This window comes from Zonotrichia leucophrys, chromosome 15 (assembly GCF_028769735.1).
Source record: "Zonotrichia leucophrys gambelii isolate GWCS_2022_RI chromosome 15, RI_Zleu_2.0, whole genome shotgun sequence".
Lineage (NCBI taxonomy): Eukaryota > Metazoa > Chordata > Aves > Passeriformes > Passerellidae > Zonotrichia > Zonotrichia leucophrys.
In genome coordinates, this window is record NC_088185.1 from 8,008,371 (window position 1) to 8,028,050 (window position 19,680).

The 19,680-nt window shown below is 43.4% G+C and overlaps 1 protein-coding gene across 1 annotated transcript in view; it reads right to left on the reverse strand.

The window, feature by feature from the left end:
* Positions 1-17,980, reverse strand: part of TOP3B (DNA topoisomerase III beta) — a 41,243-nt gene extending 23,263 nt beyond the window's left edge. Inside the window, exon 1 of the mRNA XM_064727042.1 lies at positions 17,884-17,980. The gene's annotated coding sequence lies outside the window, so the exon portion shown is untranslated. The remainder of the gene's footprint in view (positions 1-17,883) is intronic.
* Between the last annotated feature and the right edge of the window lie 1,700 nt (positions 17,981-19,680).

Below are 19,680 nucleotides of genomic sequence, written 5' to 3' on the forward strand. Positions count from 1 at the left end.
ACAAACAAAACAATGGAGCTGAAGCCACATCCCAGAAATCCCACACCCTGTTTGGCTGTAGCAGGGTGTCTGCTGGAAAAGGTGACTTGTGTTAAACATATTTGATAGTTCCTACAGCCATTCTTACTCCAGTTTGGTTTATGCTCAAGTAACAAACCCCACAAAAGCTTCAAATATATTCTTCTGTGGTTTAAAGACACTCCCCTCAAAAGACCAGATTTCATCAGATCATCATCATACAATGGCTAAAATATGTACAGTGTCATAAGTAGACAAATACAACTTATTTTTACTGTGACTGTTGTTATTTTATATCCTGTAGCACTACAGATATGACAAACTCTTTACAACCCTTACAGGAAGTCAGTTCCTTGCTCTGAAAACCTCTCCAAGATTAACTCTTGGTCTTAATTCTTATTTTGTGGTTTAGCACTTGCCACACACAACAGATGAGATACAGCTTTGATCTACAGACAGCTTCACATTTATGTCCCAACCAGTGACTCCTGGGTTATGATTCCTACTTGAAGTCCTGTCAAATGTATCTTAATTTGTTAACAGTTTTGCTCCACTAGGCTGCCTCTGCTAAAAGGCTATAAAAAGTAATAGTCCATTTGTGAGTTTACTGCTATTAGCTACAAGTGTTAATTCATGTGCAAAACCCCATACACTGCATACCTGCAGTCAGTAACAGAGGGGAGGGGTTACACACTGGGGGAGGAAATTACTCCTGTTGTAGATTTGGTGCATATTCATCTGCAAACAGCCACCCCTCCTGCCTCAAGACAGGAGTGATAACTTCTTGGTTTTAATCACACACTGCCAGTTCTAATTGTTTTACAAACAACATCAAGGGGAGGGTAATTGGACCCTTCAGCTTCTCCATCATAACAGCGTGACTACTCCAGAAAGGAAAACAAATCTTCACCCATTCCAAAAGCTAAAATAAAGCAAGTGATGGAAAGGAGGACTTCTAATTTCTGTTCAACATAACACCCACATGTTAATGTTAATTTAAAAAGCAAGAACAGGGGTGTCCCCAGTGAACACTTGCCAGGGGATGCCCAGACAAAGCTGTTACATTTGGAAAAGCACAGCCTCCAGCTGCACCTGCTTTCACACCCTTGCAAGGGAAGATGAGCTCATTGCCACCTTTCACTGCCCTGCTTGCCAGTGCTTTTCCTTTTCCCAGGACACACACAGAGGACAATGGAGCCTGGCAGGTGCTGGGCAATAAACTTTTCTGCAGAAGTGCCCATTGCTCCCCAAAGCATTGACACTGCAGCCAGTGCTTTCCTGCCTCAGCACTGCCTGGAGCACTGGGCAGAGCCCGGGCAGGGCCACCACAGCACCTCTGCAGCAGCTCTGCAGCAGCAGCAGCTCTCTCTGCAGTACCCCCAGCACGGTGACATCACCAAGCGCTACTTCTTTCAAGATAAGCCCCTAAATTCATGTGAAATACTAGGGATAATTTTTCTTTTTGTCACAAGAACAAAGCCCTTCAGAAGTTAAATCCAACAAGGATATCAATTGAGCTCAGCGCTCCCTATCCTGTAGGGCAAAGAGCTATAATTTCCTAAGATGGCTCCTAATTCTCTGCCTTTTCAGGAGCTCACAGAATGAGCAAAGCCTGACAACTCAGTGTCCCATTGCTTCAGCAAAATAATTGCTCACATGCATTGCGAAACTGCATCAGGGAAAAGCCCCAAGCCAGCAGAGTGCTGTGTGTGCACCCAGCCTGAGTGGTGTCTGTAAGCTGTGCTTCTTGAGGAGCATTTTCTGCCTTTCTGGGCACCCCTGCATCAGCACTGTAACACCAAGACATTTTGCCTAACTTTACATAGGAAAAATAAATGTGGCTGTGAAGATAAGATAGAATAGGAAAACAAAAGAACTTATCATTGTTAAAACAAGACTCAAGTGAGACCACATGGAATGAGACAACAGGGAAGCTGAACAAAGGAAAATATTAGAAAAATGCAGGTTGTATTTGGTGGAACAAGATCTTGAAAATCTGAGGATGTTTGCAAAGCAGTGCTAGTTCCTGTGGATACCAAATACTAAAAACCTGCCAGAATTTGTTATCCTGAGTTTAAAAAAAAAGGTAACAATGGCTTTAATTATTTGATTTTAAAAAAGTAGCAGCTCCCTGGACAAAGGTCTCCAGAAGAGGAGAAAAACAGATTGTGACTATGGGTGCCAAGAAAATATTTAAAAAACAATATACACACAAGAATCTCACACAACATCACACAGAGCAGAATACTCACAGGGAGTGTTACTTTGACTTCTATATTATATAGAAGCAGGAGACACTGAACCCCCTTTTACCCTATATCTGGAGAATTGTTTATAAGCCTTAGGGAATTTATTCTCACCTCACCCTATGAAAAGGAGAAAACCAGGACCAATTCTATGCCACAAAGGTTTTAGTGGCATGTAGACCCTTATTTTCTGTGCACTCAAGCCTTTTCTATGGTCATATGCACATAAACATTACAGTGCCTTCTCCATGTTAAATCTGCCCTGACTGAAACTGTCCTGAAAATACTTTGTTCAATGCTTAGACCCTGAAAAACATTTGCTATGTCCAAACTTCCTGCTCATTCTTAAATTAAATTTAAGAGGGTAACATTTAATGATGTTTTCCTTGAATTCAATCTTGTTTGCCTTACATCACACAAAAATGCACTGCAGAAATGTTCTTCATAATGCCATTATGCTATTAGTGATAGTGGGAGAAATTGTGATATTTAAGTATCAACAGAAATGTCTTCATTGGCTTTCAGAAGAGATGGGGAAGGAAAGAGAAAAAGGGACAATCAGCTGATATGTCAAACATCCATATACAAATGATGATTCAGAGAAGGGTTATGATGGTACTGAGGCTAATGAGACACTACAGATAATACAAGAGACACAAAATCGAGTTCACTTTAGAATCTGAGTATATTATAGAGCTAATCAAGAGGAAGGAAGAAAACAAATCATTGCTTGGAGAAGTGGAGAGGAGGGGGAAAATGCCAGCAGATGATTCAATGCTCCTGAGTCATTCCAGTTCCAACTATTCATCCCCTACCTGGGGAAGTTTGAAGAACACTTTTAAAAATGTTTTAAGTCTGCCCTATACTTTCTTGACTGAAAAGGCAAAACCAGGACAAGGGATAAACTTCTAGATCTGCCATTTGCAGCCAGGGAAAACACAAAGGGAGTCTTGACTGTAGCTGATGGAGATGGCTGTGCCTGCTGCATTAGGTTTGCCCTCACATCTGCCAATCTTGCTCTGGTGATCAAAATTTTTTAATACATAAAAAAAAGGTTTGCATGTACTGGTCTTTTAATAAGAGAAGATATTTGCTTTTAAGCTTACGTCTCTTTCATCACTCTGCTTTCCCCAGGAAGGAGCTTTTAAAGCTTTTACACTTTCTATGCACTACCTCATAGCCAAACGTGGGACAGCAAGCACCCAGCACTCAGACAGCTGAGGGGATTGAAAACACCTATCCAGATTCACATCTGAATACTGGACATGAAAATGAGCCTGGCTCAGGGTGCAGTCAGCTCCCTGTATCTCATGGAACAGAACCCAGCCCAGTGAAAATCTGGCCTTTCTGATTGCCTGTCTGTGTCCTGGGCTTCCCTGAAATCTTGGTACTGAGTGCTGACAGAAACTCTTTCCATGCTTTTCCTTCCATATTTCACTGAAGCAAAGAAACCATTTTGCAACTTCTGTACAAAGCATCTGATGCTGTTTGGTTACATTGAATACCTGCACTGGGTTTAGGTATTTCCAGGAAAACGATTTGAAACCTTCTGTAACTGGAACTGAACCATCCTGTATCAAGTTAAAGAGAAATTCACGAATATATAGTAGCCTTGTGTAGACAATGCATTATATTAGCCTGTGTGTCTTGTCATAATATATTCCAAGTGATGTGTGATGATGGCAAATCTGTTATCCATTAAAAAGGTGCTGAAGACCAGCCTGTCGGAAGACATTTTCCCCCCAATTTTACTCCTCATTAGTTTTTGAAGCCTGGAAGTTACAGAACAAAGTTCATGTTAAAGGCTACCACTAATATTATCATGCTGCTTTAATGCTGGAGTAATGAAATACGTGAAAACTATATTCCCAATTCCTAGCACCACATTTTTATTCTAAACATTAGAAAAGCACACACATCCTGGAGAGAAAAATGTTTGCAGCTGACTGATATTTATCCAAAAAGTGTGATTTCCTCAAAAGCAGCTTGGTGCAGCTTCCTGCCTGCATGGCTCTCACTGCTGGGGCTCTGGTTCACGACTTGCACACTCTGCCAGTGGACACTAAGGGGTGTAAATTCATCAACTTCTGCTGAACTTTAGATTCACACACTGCCGTAAAGTGAGCTCGGAATAAGACTGCACACTTCATATAGAAGTGCAATTCTATTTTCATGTGCTTAGAAGGGTTGTAAGTTTTTTTTTTGGTTTGGGATTTGTTTTTTTGGTTTTTGTTTTTTGGGGGTTTTTGTGTGTGTGGGTTGTTGGGGTTTTTAAAATAAAACTGCAAGGAAGCAGAATTCGGTTTCTTCTCTAAAAAAATTAACAGATCTCACTCTCTTTTTTACTTTGTTTTTCCTTTTTTTTTAAAGGAGGAGGAAGATTTTTTTTATATTTAGATATCAGACATATTCCTCTGACTTAACTGAGTCAGATTCCTCCTGTTCCAACCTTCACATACCAAATTTTTAGAGCTTTCTCTTTACATCAGCTAGCAAGACATTTTGGCCATCTACCTAGCCCTTCCTCTGGGGGTTCAAGATCCATAGCAAAAGATTTTGTACATCCAGCATTTGGAAAAAAATGTCTCCATGCTTAAGTTTTCCAATCATCTTCACACATTGCTTCTATGCCTTAACACATGTGATGAAAAGTTTATAATATACTTTCACGGGATCTTTTTGGAGAGATAGTTCAGTGTTATAGATCAGAATTTGTGATGATTTAGAACTATTTTCTAAATCGAATGAAGATTGACAAAGAAATTAGTGTATCTCAGTATAATCTTATTCTGAATGATGGTATTAGGAAGTGTCAGACTGGAGATTAGCAGAAGTAGAAACCTGTGGAATTCAGAGTTCCCTGGCAAAGCTACAGTCCCTGCCTGCACTGAGGGCAGGATGGAGAAAACAAATACCTGATAGAGAAGGTCTCTGCCAAGGACTTGGGCACTACATTCCTTATGGTATACACACAATTTACAGGCTTTTCTAGGTGCAGATAACATTTCTCCCAAAAACCTGTATTCCAGAATGCCTGTTTTTAAGCACTCAATAGTCAGCACTATTCAGAGTTCTCCCCACCTGAGACACTCACCAGGACTTGTGCCTGCCTGTAGGAGTGAGCAGTGTCAGGGTAACAGAGAAGTGACTCTTGGACCTTTCCCTGCTCCCATGAGAAAAGCAAGCCTTGGAAGAGACCCTCAGAAAACTTTCCTTGTAAGACACACCTATCCTTTCCTGAACAGCAGCTATTCTAAAACATCTCATTGTAAGGACAGCCCTGGAGAGCACATGGCAGCCTTCCAGTACCAACATGCTTTACTAAAGGTAAAAGAGCTTTATCAAGTAGTTGGGCTTTTCTGATCCATTAAATGATTGCTTGCAAATCCCTCCCTATTTTCATTGAGGTTTTTAAAGGGATGTCTTTAAAAGAGGGAAACACAACAGTAGAAGATCTGTCTGTGGTAGGGCTCCCAGAAATAAGATTTTACACTTCTATTCCAGTAGTCACCTTCAGCCCTGCTCTTGCCTAGAAAGTGCTGGAGACCTTCACTCACCTCTCTGAGCACAAGGAAGTTCCAGCACCGTTTTAAAGGGTGGGAGCTGACAGCAGGCACCACCTCCAGATAGGAGTGTTTATGCTGAGGGGGGATAAATGGATGGAGATCTCCATAAAGTGTAAGCAGTGGAGCAGAGCTGGAAGTGTTTCCTTGCACAGAGATAGCAGTGCAGGAGCACAGGGGGAGCTGGGCTCTGGCTGCAGTCGGCTCCTTGCAAGGAAGGTTCCTGCTATTAATACCACAGCTATCACAGCAGATAAGGCTGGAAAAGGCAGCAGCCTGCAGGAAGGATTAGGTTAGAGCAAACTGAGGAGTATTCTGGATCCCAGGGTGGGGTAAAGTCCGCAGGGTGTTCTCTGTGCAGCGGGAGCGTCCTGCTGTGGGTGCAGCAGTGACACACACAGCCTGCCCTGCCCTGGGTGCTAAACAGCAAGAGCCAGGCCTGGGCCTGCCTCAAAACACAGCTACAAGATAAAGGTCAGGAAATGGGGGAAAAAGCCCTGTCAGTTGATGACAGTATGCTAGGACAGACCCTGATCCCTCCAGGGAAGGCAGGTGTGCTGTGACCTACCATGAAAGGCAGATGAGCTCCCCTGAGCAGTGGTGGTGACTGGGACCAGTTCCACCCATCCTGGCAGCGCTCATGGTGGCAGAGGGGTGTTGTTTGTCTCAACCAAGGTTTGAACCCTTGGGAGAAGTGCAGCTCTTCTCTTCATGCATCACTCTTTCCTGATCTACTTTCAGTTCCTTCCTGCAAAGCTGCCCTGTGCAGCAGGCAAGTCAGGGATGGAGAACTTCCTCCCCTGCTTGAGCCCTTTGGAAATGGCTAATTTACTACAACATAGGGAGAGAAAGGAGGAAGGATAGTGAAACACAGCCCAGCCTGGGGCTCGGGGCCATCTCAGGTTCAGGAGGAAAGGGAAGGACAAAGAACTCAGAGACCCCCCAGTCTGGCTTTTTGCAGGACCTCAACATATCAAATTGAAACGGGCCTCTTTTTGCCCCTGGCTGTTCCTATAGTTTAAATGCTTTAACCTTTAAAGGTAGCATTCAGGAACCATGGTACTTAAGTGTTAAAGCTAACTTGCAGGGTATTTTTGCAGAGGGAAAGGAGTTTTACAAGGGCTTTTACCTACCAGACTGGCATTTCATTTCAGCACAGGTCATGAGCAGTGCTGGCTCCCTATATAACCTGCCCATGGTCCCTCATCTCACCAATTTCCTCAGTCTTGTCCTGAGGAGACCAACAGATTAAGACAAGAGAAGATTTGAGGTTTCTTTCCCAGTGGTGCTGAGTGCCTGCTGCTCCTCATAGTCCTGTTAGAAGGGTGCTCAGCACTGCTGCAATTCATCTCTGTCTGTGCTGCTCTTTGCTCTGGTCTGAAATATTATTTGAGGCACTGGACAAGAAATGAAGAAAAGCCTTTCCCTATCAAAAACCATCAGAATTCTCCTCAATTTTGTTGATCCCAGTATCTCTAGCCACATACCCTGTTCATTCTCAAAGCAGGTCCTGCACAGCCTTTCTTCCTCTTTAACTTTCTTCTTGTTCTGCTGTTAAGAAAGCCCACATCAGATGTGTCACTCCCTCTTTGCTCATGTAGTTGCTCATCCAGTCCTCTAATTCCCATTTTTGATCTCCCTGTACTTCTCTCTCATTTCATCTCTGCTGTTATTTTCTGTTTCCTTTGTTTGCTCCTATATGTACAGACCTCAGAAAAGGCTCTCTTGACATAATCAGCCTTCTGCCTCTTCCTTCCTGTTGTTTTCTAAACTTTGCTGTTTTTCTACATTGAATTGCTTTTCCATTCCTCCCATGTGTCTTGAAATGTCTCCTTTCCACAACCACTATCAGAGGTAGCAGTGGCCTTCTTACAGCCAAGCTAAATGGAGACCTTTTTCTTCTTACACTTGAAAATCACATCCTCCCTGGACACAGCTCAGTGTTCCTTTTTTCCAGACCTCCTCAGCTACTCATTTCCCTGTCTGATGCTCAGGCTTCTGTAATTTATATTCTGTCCTGCCAGTATCCTGGGAGTATCCATGGAATTCTGTCCATTTGCTAAACTCTATTATGCATTTTTTTCTGCGTATTTTACCCACCAACATCTATCTCTGTAGGTGACACTGCAACCATCCAGCAGCGAGGAAGGAGCTTGTTTTCTGGACAATTCCCCCATTAGGGTCTGTTTGCTGAGCTCATTAAGAGGACATTTTCTGGTAAGGACACCTCTACATTAAAAACAACAATCAAGGAGTTTGTTTTATGCTCTGATTGTTATTACAGTTCTTAGGTTTGGGGTTTGCAAGCAGCAACCTGCATTCCTTAAATAACATGGACACAGAGAATTTCAGCAGCAATCTCCTCAGACAGGGTAGTCACCAGAAAATATCCTGCCTTGCATGTGAGGGCAGGCTGGGGAGGTGAACATCACACATTTTGTTATGTGTGACATTACAAAACCAGTTTTCCAGTATGGCACAGCAGCCAACAGCTTCCCCATGTTTCCCTCTGTGTATCAGGAAGTGTAACAAAGCACACACACTGCACAACCAACCCAAACCCCACACTCCCAATTTCAGGAAAGTCTTCAAGAGCAAATACATTTCAGATTCTTTGCTAATTCTTCTCCAGCACTGGAAAAGAAGATGTGATATTTCCACTTAACCAGGTATAACAAGTTAAACACACTGTCATCAACACTTCAGCAAAGTTTCCTACTCCTCTCATATCCCCATAATTTCACTATTTGTCACTTCTCAGGACAGAGTAAGCCAAAGCAAGAGATTAACTATATTAGAAACCAAAGTAGGAATTATTAGGAGGGGCTTAATGGCCTGTGGACATAGACTGCAGTCAGGTTCCAAAATCCCACAAGACATTCCCTCATCAGTAAGGTGGTGGAGCAGAGGCCACACGTTTGCCTCTTCCTCCAAGCAAGAAATGCAGCCAGGACTCACAAGCACATACAGGAGTTAAGACACAATGCAAACTGCTTCTGGAATAAAAACAAAGATGCACAAACAGGCTTAGAGCAGCCTTAGCCCCAGCCAAGTCTCAGGTTAACCTGCCCCCAGCACTCTCCAGATGCCCCTGGAGTTGCCAAAGAGCAGAGGCTGCCTGAACTCAGCACCCTTGGATGCTCCAGTGCATGAGACACAAGCAATCCCCACAGCCTTGGCACCCCAAGAAGACACAGTAGCTGCCCAGAAAGGAGAAAAACCTTAAAAATTCATTAACTGCCTGTAGAGTTGCATTAGATCACTACTAACAAGCCTAAATAGGTTTTCAAATCAAAGGTGGTTGGTTGCATTTTGCCTTGGTTTTCCTCTTCCTCTTTTTTTTTTTTTTTTTAAGTAGGTTTTTACGAAATAATCTTTGTCTTTCCTAAATTCTTTTTTCCTCTCTTTTCCTCTTGTTGGTTAAATCTGGGCTGAGGTTGATTGCTGTAGGACAGAGGTATGTTAGGAAATTTGATGCAAAGGACAAGAAAACAAAAATCAGAGGTATTTGGTCTGAAAAGAGGCTTTGTCCAAGGCATAATTCTTGTGTGTTTAAGGACAGAGTAATAGATTTGGAAGGATAAGTCATATATCTTAGGATTTTCTTTCCTGCCCCCTTTGATTGATTCATTCCAGTCTCTTCAGATCTTTGCCTGTTCCCACAAACCTGGAATCTCAGGATTGTTTGATTAAGTCATGGTTACCATGACAATAAAAGTGCCTCTGGCCAGTTTGACCTTTGACTGGATTCAATTCACTGAGAGAAATGGACAGAGACTATAGAAAAAGCTTCAGCTTCATGTCCACTACTGCATAAAACGGGCTCTCCCGCACTTTGAGAGTGTGAGCTGGCTGCCCTTTTAGAAACATGAATTGGGCTGGAATGCTTTGGAAAGCATCTAAGGTTTTGGTAACCAATTTCTTGAGGAATATCACTTCAGATATAAAGTGCACACAGTGGTATGGTTGAAGACTTATTTTAAAATGTGGCATTTAGCACAACAAAATTAAAAACTGAAATCAGACTTTGCATGTCTGATCTATAGCCACAGAATTTAAAAATAATGTCCTATCCATATCCATCAAATATTTTATAGGTATTTGCAAATACCTGGCTCTTTTTAAGCATGTACACATGTATAAAAGCAGATTTCAGACTTAGGGCTCATTTCCTCAGATCGTAGCCCACCCTGCTGCTGCAGCCATTGTGTTGCTGTTGCTCATATAGATAATTATTCCTTTTCAAATACTTTCATTATAAATCCATTTCAGCAAAAATAAGGAGGGGAGGGGGGGAGAGGAGAGAGATTTCAAAATTAAACCTGTTATGTGATTTGTAAATGGGCCTGACAGGATGACAGCCGAGTGGCCGTTGCAAGGCAATTCATGCATGCAAGATTGCAGATCCCTGGTGGGAGAGTACGCGGTGCCCGCGCCCGTGGGGGCTCTGCTGGTGCTGCCCTCCCCTCCCTGTGCTGGGCAGCCCCTTCTTCTGCTGCTTCCTCTTTGCAAAGGAGACAAATCTATTCTTTGCTCTAGCTCAGAACAGTAAATAAAGCCAGTTAAAAAGGGGGTTTGCTTCTGGAGCCGCTGGCTCCCCAAAATGCAGCTGGCAGGAGGAATCAGTGGCTGGAGCCATTTGGGGAGAGTGGGCTTCACTGGGCACACCATGGAGAGAGCAGTGGGCAGCCCTTCCCTGGCACGTGCAGCCAAGGTGAATGTTAGCCAACAGAATGGCACAGAGCCAAGCAGAGAGAAGTAAAATAACCCAAACACTGTGAAAATAAGGGAAAATGGGCGTCTGGGCTGGGGCAATAGTTGCACTGACCTTACTTGGGTAACAGACAATGCTCATTTGAAAGCCAGATCCAAGCAGGCAAGCTGGAACTTAGAAATTATTATTCCCTCTTTTTTTATTTGATTTGTTGCTCATTTACTGTCCTAAAGTTCTTCCCGCTTCTCACCTAGTTACCTTGCATTCTGAAGCCATGAGAAATAACTGGCAGGGATTATTTGAGCCCTCTCACACAGGCTCTTGGATTCTGAATCCTCCTGTTTCCATGCTGGCCATCAGGACCACATCCTGTCAAGTTCCAACAAGTTCAGTAGAGAGCTGCCATTGTTACAGGATTTTGGTTCCCAGACCAAGAATTGGAAGAGAGAGAGATTTGTCTGGGAGGGAATAGGGAATGGAGGATTTTGTTTGTCACTTTCTTCCCCTCTTCTTTTTTTTGGTGAAAAACAACAGGGCAAATGTCAAGTGTATACAGGAAGATGAGCGATCTGAAGAAATCTTTCCCTACTGGAAAAAACATTTTTGCTTCCAAGAGAAGTCAAAGTAAAATTTTAAAATGCACTTACCTGAGTTTCAAGGAATACAAACTCCTAGAGATCCTCTGGCTTTGGAGAAATATGTTTGAATCTTCCATAGTTCATAAATGAAACTCTTTGATTTGGATGAGGATGATTTCCCCTCTGAAGAAATAGCAGGCACCCAAACCCACTGGCTTGTTCACCACCCCTTGTTACAAGATGGGAAAACACTAATAAGCACAGAATATGCCTGATCCATCTTGGCCTTTCCCTCTCCTCATTCTTTTGATGCTGAGTGCTTCCAGTTGTGCCAGTCTGTAAACTCTCAGCAGTATTTTGTATTTTCCTTCAGTCTCTCTCTCCCTCTCTGTAAGATTTCACCAGCCTATTACTGTTAGAATGTGTTTATTAAATCCAGATATCTATTTATCTATTGCTCTATCTTTATGCAATTCATATACATGTATGTCTGCTGAGGCATGGTCCTGGGTATAATGTTCCATTAGAGTGAAATGTTTACATAAAGGAAACTGAGGAGTTTAGCTATTATAAACCTGGACACTGTCAGTTTACTTACAAGAATGTCACATGCAGCCCATGGCCAACCTTAAATTGAGACCCTATCACATCTCTCCTTTCATATCTGTGCCTTTATGTCTTCACTTGTGACCCATCACAGACTTATTGGGGGTTAGTTCAGATGCAACAAGAATCTTAATATCAGGGAGTAGCATGATTATTGGAAATACATTGTATCTGTGCAGGGTGAGTATCTGACCATTCCTTTTTTTTCTGAGAGAATACCTATTCCCATAAACTCAGAAAGTTATCACACATTCTATAACATCTGTATCTCCCTCAGAAATAACTTTGCATACAAGAACTAATTATTTTTCCTTATTGAATAAAAAGCTGTGTGGCAAGCCCTCAGTCCCCATCCATGGAAAGTAAGCAAGGATTTGAGAAGGATTAGAGGAGTGGCAAGGGTTGTTAGATGAACCAGAGGTACCTACCATATGGAAAGCTATTTGGAAATACCTTCCTTTTCCTATAAGCTGGATTCTCTGCTCTGGGAAAACACAGTTTATTCTTAGATCTAGTAATTAACAAGATGTTGGGTGACCACCAAAGATAGGCACTGCTCTGTTTCAAACCCTGCCAGCTAACCATACTCATTTCCAGGGTAACTCCTGGCACAATCCCAAGCTGGTGTGATTTTAAACATGAGTGCCTGGCTGTGACCAGCAGTGCCTTCAGCTGAGGAGAAGGAAATGCAACCTCTGTGCCCTGATTCCCCTGCTGGAGGCTGCTGATGGCAGGGTGGCTCCCGCTCCCAGCAGCGATGCTCCTGCCTCACCCAGAGCCCAGCTCCCTCCTGCCTCACCCCCTGAAAGGCAGCACAGCTCTAATGGCCTCCCATGCTCTTACATCTAACAGATACGTTTTTGAAAACAGAATCAGACCTCACACATCTATGACCACTTTAAAAGGCTTCTCACTGCACCTTCTGCTCTCTGTTCTCTACACTCAAGTGGAAGAATGGCACAAAGGCCCCTCTCTCGCTGCCCTTTTCACCCAGTTCCTCCCAACAGCAAGAAAATCTTAGAAGAGCCAAAGGAAAGCTAAAGAAACAACTCTGGGTCCTGTCTGCCCAGGAAACAATTTCCACATCTGGCTTTTGCAGCTGCTAGAGAGCTGGGTGCAGCTTTACTGTCCCTTCTCTCCCTCTGTGTCCTCTGCTTTCCACGGATTCAAGCAGATTTTGTTTGTTGAGTCAAGCCAGTCAATGGAAGAATCCTTCCATCACCAATTTCCAAAGACTGTCCCCTTCTTTCCATCTGATGCTCACCCTTTCATGAAAAGGAGGGTGGAAAAAAACCCAAAAAACCAAACCAAAAAAAAAAAAATCACAGAATCAGTCTTGATTCACTTCTTCTTTCTTTGTTATTCCCACCCATCAGTTGCATGGACTATCTTTTATTGAACAGTGTGGGCTGAGTCATGTAAGGACAAATTTGCAGGGATGCATTAGACACAGCACGTGTCACAAAAGGTGCGTGGTCAGAGGCTGAAGACAAACACGTGCATGGCTGACACCTTACTGGGACTGTTCACAATTGCACTGGTTAATGTGCACAGTCAAAACTGGGCAAGAGCATAAAGGCTCTTCACACTAAAATAAACAAAAGCTCTGTGGTAATGAGCCACGATATCCCACCTTAGCCGGTACGCCCTTGTACCATCTCTGTAACAGAGAGCTGCTATACCTCTGGACACAGAAAGCAAAGCCAAGAGGGCTACTCTGTTCTTAGAAAAGTCAGTAATAAAGAGGGAAACTAATTGGGAGGTTTTAATAATTCATTCAGAAAAGCCATAATCTGATAAAAATCACTGCTTGGATATAAATCCCATCTATGAATTCTTAATTTACAACAAACAGTTTGCTAGGGCAGTGCTCGTGTTGAGATGTTTTACACCAGATCAGGTCTCACCTGTCTGTGCCTTTTCCTTGGTGCCATGCCAGGTGTGCAAAGCCAGCAAAGCATCTGCTGGGTGCTCTGGAATCCAGTGGGACCACAACCATGTGGCCATGCCCAGAGTCTGGCAGTGCCTGATGACACCTGAGTTACTTTACTTACTCTAATTGTGACTTCTTTAAATAAACAATTCAATAAGCTATTTTGTGAAAGTAGACCCAAAAGACAGCTACAATCCATTTACAATCCATTTACACTCTGGGGGAGCACAGCGCACCATTCTCCACGAGCTCCTCTGCTTTGTTACAATCCCCTCCTTCCCAGCACTCATGTCCTCTCAGTCCTGCACCCAAATGGGTTCTAGGATATGGTTTCCAGGAAATGCTTTCCCTTCTCCAGATGAAGTCCTGATGTACTGGTTGCTTCTTACAAACCTCATATCTTCTAATATTTATTGCCCTCACTTTCACCTGCCTGTTGCTCCTTTTTAGTCATCTTTCCCTAATACCTCTTTGGTGATTAGAAGAGAACAGAAGCAGAGGAGATGATTCATACAAACTAAATTGGGGATTGAGCTTTGTTCAGTTCTGCATTTTCTCTGAAACAGAGCAGGGGAAACTGCCAGCAGAGCCTCCTCAGCCAGGCCATTCCCTCACTGCCACCCCAATGCTGCCTCCATTTTTCTGCAAGCCATGAGAGTCACTGCAAAGAAGGTGGTGATTTTTCTGAACCCAAAGAAAGTCTCTGGCTTGGCTGCATATAAGGTGGCAAATTTAATTCTCTTCTCTTAACTGCTTCTTCACTAAACCTATGCTGCCTGCTAATCTCCTGCATCCCTGTAGAAAAGTCACGACTGAAGACTCAAGTTGTCAAAACATCACTTGTCTTTTCCACCAACGCTGGTGGAAGCATGGCTGTGCTGAGCCAGAGTGGAGTTGAGAGAGCTTTGAGAAAGTCCCTGTTTCCAATTTAGCCCAGCTCCCAGGAGGTATTACATTTCCTGGTGCAGAGCAGAAAACGCTTTGAGATCCTCAAGCACAAAGCCTTGTTGTTTTATTCATTTGTACTGCTGAGCAAATTCTCTTTTTGAGGCTTCCAGTGGGGAAATTTCCTCCAGTTTCTCCATAGCAGAGTCCAGATTAAAGCTACCTTTACCCTTTTAAGGTCTAGAAAGCATGATTTCTTCAAAGACAGCCTTTATTTCCTGTACTCCTAGAAGATCTTTTTAATTTCAAGAAATACTCTCTTCCTAATTACAAAGGCATTTGAGCTCATCCTCTATTCAGCTGTGTTGGCAGAGCCCCTGGTAGAGTTCTCCAACCTGAAACTTCCAAGGAATCTGTTAGGAAACCCATCACAGCTTCCAGATAACACTCTGCCAGCTTTATTAAAAGAGCAAAGCCCGAGCAGGCTTGCACTCGCATTGCAGTCATTCTTGGCACTCCTGCAGCCTCCTCCATCCAAGAACTCTGCACCGCTCATTCCCCTGGCTGCCTCTTCCTACATCCCCACAAGGAACGCACCAAGCACCTCCCACATCACCTGGAGCACGTGAATTTTACAGCACCTCAGGAACTGGTTTTGGCAAAGGCTCTGATGTGCTGCCCACTCCTCCCCAGAGAGCAGCAACCAGAGAGGGCTTTGCACAGGTCCCAGGACAGCCTTTCTGATGCCCCACATGTTTAACACAACTCTGTCCCCAAGCACTGGGCTACACTTAACCAACCCAAGGTTTTTCTTGAATTTTCCCCAGATTACAACCAGGGCAAGTTTCAAAACAATGTTTCTCTGATTACAACCTAGGCTGACAATTATAGTGATTTAAACCCTAACTAATTGTGAAGTACTTTGATCATGCTTAGCACAACTTGTGGTTTGTAGGCTGCAAATAGTTGAAAGGAACTCTTGGGTTCACAATTTCCTTGAATATAAATTATATTTTTGATATATAAGGTATGATTTAAATATTAAAATAAAGCTGCTTGTGTTTGTTTTTTCCCCTCGTTTAATTTCTTCTTTGAATATTATTGCTGGTATAATTTTCTCTCCCTGACCTTAATATTTACCACACAATTTGTTTTAGCTTAAACCTACTTTCCTTGTTCATTTGTTTTTTACAAATAATTTTATAAAGGTGTTGTGGTTTTGTTTTGGGGTTTTTGTTTTGTTGGTTTGGGGTTTTTTTAGCCATGCAAATTTTTCTTTGGGGATTTTTTTTTTTTGTGTTGTTGCTCAGAGAACATGGGCTGGCAGCACAAATGGCTTTCTCTGGGGCAGAGAGAAGGTATCCAGCAGCACTTGACTGACTCCAGACAGGGTTACTGAGAGGATCTCTGCAGGCTTTGCAAAAGTCCCAGCACCAATTTGCACTGCACCCATTCAGCCCATGCAGTTTTGTTAATGTAGTGTATGGGCAGTAAATCCTTCTATTCCTCTCTCCTTTCTTTGCATTTTTAAGAGTTTAGGACACTTGTTTTTACAACAGCAAGGAGCTGCATCCCTTGGTTGCAGCCAAAGCTCCTCTAAATGCTCCTGGCCAGGATCTGCACGTGGGTCTGCACTGCAGGTCACATTTCCCTGTAGCATTCCTTGAGTACAACTAAAAAATGGTGCAGATGCTGATCCTCTTAACGGAAATTTCATCTTTCCCTCCGTTATGTTCTGCTGCTCGTGCCCACTGCCGGCACCAGCCTCCACCCAGGGCAGCCCTGGACCTTTCCCATCTCCAGCCCAGAGCGTGCTGCCTTCCACGGGCTGGCAGGTATGAGTGGCTGCTTCAAAGGGAGGTGCACATGTTGGCCCCATCCCCGAACTGGCGCCTCTCTGCCTGGGAAACCTGAGAGTTTCTGTCCTTGCTTATGAACCGTGACATCTGCACATTCCTCGGGCGCTGACCCCCGGGGGCCAGAGGTCACCCCAAGGTCAAGCAGTTTCCTCTTTCACCACCAATAGAGACCTTGACTAGAGGTAAATTATGTTGCAGTTTAAGGAAATAATTTGAAACACTCTTGTAATTATAATAAATTTTGCTGTTTACATTTTAATCTTCAACCCTTTCACCCTCTGGTTCTCTTGTTTAAGAAAAAAAAGTGGGGAATTACATATTTAAGAGAAAAATTCCTGCCATGGTGGACAGTTGAATAAATAGATGAAGTTCCAATAGCACAACAGCTCCAAGGTCTTTGTCTGCCTTCAGCATGAGCATGCACTTTTTAAAGTGCAAAATCTACTTACTCTTCAGATAAGTATGTTCATGCAGCAAGAATGGAAACATAATATTGTGTCAGGAATGTCACGTGATTCCCAATTCTCCATGTTGAGTAACTGTAAAGTTACTTGAAGAAAAATCTCGAGCACCTTACTCAGGCAAAATTCCAGTTGATGCCAATGAAATTTTACAGTAAAACAGATTTTGACTCATGGCTATAGCAAGAGCAGCTGTTTTCCTGAGCATATTGTCATTTGATAATTTTCTCCTGCAGCTCACAAGTGCTGATGGGCTTGGAAAACCTTTCTTTCAAAGGAAAATGATCAAATAATCACAATAAAGTCCTGTTACTTTTCAGCTGGGTACCATTATTCCATTTGATATTTTAAAACAAGACTCTGGACATGTACAACAATTCCTCATTTGTCCAATACGCACCATCATCTGAAAACTAAATTTAGAGCAACACAAGGAAGAAGCAGAGCAATTACAGCAGTAAGGTCTATGGTGATGTTCAGAGTTGAGAGAATGAACACTTGAGGAAAGCAGAGAAAACAACAAAACTACTTGGCACAAACACGTTGGGCTTCACTTACAGGGATATCTGAACTCTGAAAGAGCAGGTACTCAAGTTCCACCTGTAGGTGTGGGGGTGTTTGCAATCCTGCCTCACTCCAAGGACCCTGTTAGTGTATTCCCACAGCATAAGCACAACACAACAAGCCAAGGAAGCAAACAGAGCACTCAGTGCAGCTGAGATCTGCACTCCACAATCTGTGCTCTGTCCCACATGAGATGTGTGTCTGAGGGCAGACAACTTCCCTGCAACTTCTACAGCAATTTCTCTGCTGTAGAAACAATCACCTTCATAAAGTGCCTTGAGATTTACAACTGCAAGCTGCTACCCTGAGCAACATCGTGTCTGTGTCTGTTATTGCAGAGTCCACGTGCTTTGGGAACCTCGGATAACAGCAGCTCCTGAAGTGATAAACATTGTGTCTAACAAAGGAAAAAAATGAAACACAGAGAAGTAACACAGGCTAAAGGTACTCACTCACCAGCAAGCAGAGAGGAACCTGCAGCAAGGAACAGTCAGAATAAAGAGAAGTGGCCTGGACCTGCCAAACTTAAAACCTAACCCCCAGTGCAGTGGGGCTTTCTGGGAAGGAGTTCCTTTAGTGGGAGGCTCTGTGCAGCTGGGTAAGTGCTAAGGGCTTTGCCTGCTGTAATCAATAGCTCACTAACACCAGGTGATCCTAAAGCGTAGGCAAGATAAGGCACAACACAGCTTACTGGCAAGAGAAAAGGGAATATGAGGGATCCCTGACCAATCAATTTTTTTGATCTTCACGTACTTGCTCCTGGGCTGGCCTGTGTGAATGAATGGTCTCTGCCACAGGATGCCCCTGCCTGTCAGTGCAGCTCTCTGCAGGGGCAGGGCCAAGGGGCCCCTTCAGTTCATCCCCTCCCCAAGCACAGCCCTGGCTGCCCCACTGCTGCTCCCTCCCCACACCCAATTCTGAGCTGTGCAAGTGATGCCCAGGGAGCTGTCTGTCTGTCCTCAAATGAAATAACTTCTGGCCTGAAGGGGTGACAGTGGCAGAGAGCAAGAGTGGACCTTTTCTGCTGCAGAGGGATGAGAATAAGGTGTCTCTTCTCTACTGGAGAGCACAGGGAGCAGCAAGACACTGCTCTGAAATGTGGCACGACTCTGTAGCCAGCGAGTGCCATCTTTGTGTTGGCAAGAGGCTACCAGTCTTTTTCTTGTCTTGCCAGAAAAAAAGAATCACCTTGTAGCAAGCACTGAGGACAGTGTTTGAGTAGACACTCTCCTTTGAGACACACAGGCAGCCTCCTCAAAGACAACTGCTTTGTCCAAAAGCACAGTTCCAATCCTCACACTGATCCACAGCAATGATTTTAACAGGAGATGCTGTTGGCTGGGTAGGAGCTGGAAGCTCTCCAGACCTCTGTTCTGGACTTTAGCGGAAAATCTGTTTCTTTAGCACTCTGGTGTACTTTTTGTGCTGCATTGACACAGCCTGACAGTGTAATTCTACCTGCATTCAAAATCAGCAGCTACAGTCTCACTGCTTTCAGATGGAAACTGTTCCAAGCTCTTAATCTTAATTAAGTGTCCAAATTAGAAATTAATCAGCGTTCCATGTTCAAAGAGTTGGAAACAGTGATACTCTGTGTCTTCTTAAAACATGACAAATGAACCGTTTCTAAACACAGTGTATAAAACAAACCTGGACAGAAAAGCATTGAGCTGGTACACAGGCAGAGAAACAGAAACTCCTCTACATTGGACAGTACTGCTAAATCTGGTCAGTTCACAGATCTGGCATCACTAACAGTTTGTGCAGAGTATGGGAAATGAAACTTGGCTTCTGCAGTCCTCCCCTTCCATTCATAATGCCCATCTGTTGCGAGAGATTTCTGAAAAGCAAACTCCATCTCTCAGAGCAGAGGATGCCCCAGTAACAGCTGAAATATGACCACAGGGACTGAGAGACGTTTCCTCATCCTCAGTTTCTATAAGTGCATTAAAATAAAACAGTCTCTTGATTTGGGGCAAACCTAAGTAGATTACTCTTTTGGGGTACTGTGGCCAAAGTTCCTCTGGTGATAGGATATCACAGAAATCATGAAGGAGTCTGGATCCTCCCAAGGAGTAGCAAATATCCATCATTCCTACCAGTAGTACTCAGAAAACTCAGCAGCAGTGCTGATCCAGAGTCCCACTGCACAGAGGTGCATCAGTAGAGACAGTATCAGACTCTTCATAAAAATGAAATGTTTTATTGTTTAACTCCTATGAGGTTTTGGGAAACAATGTCAAAAAAGAAAAG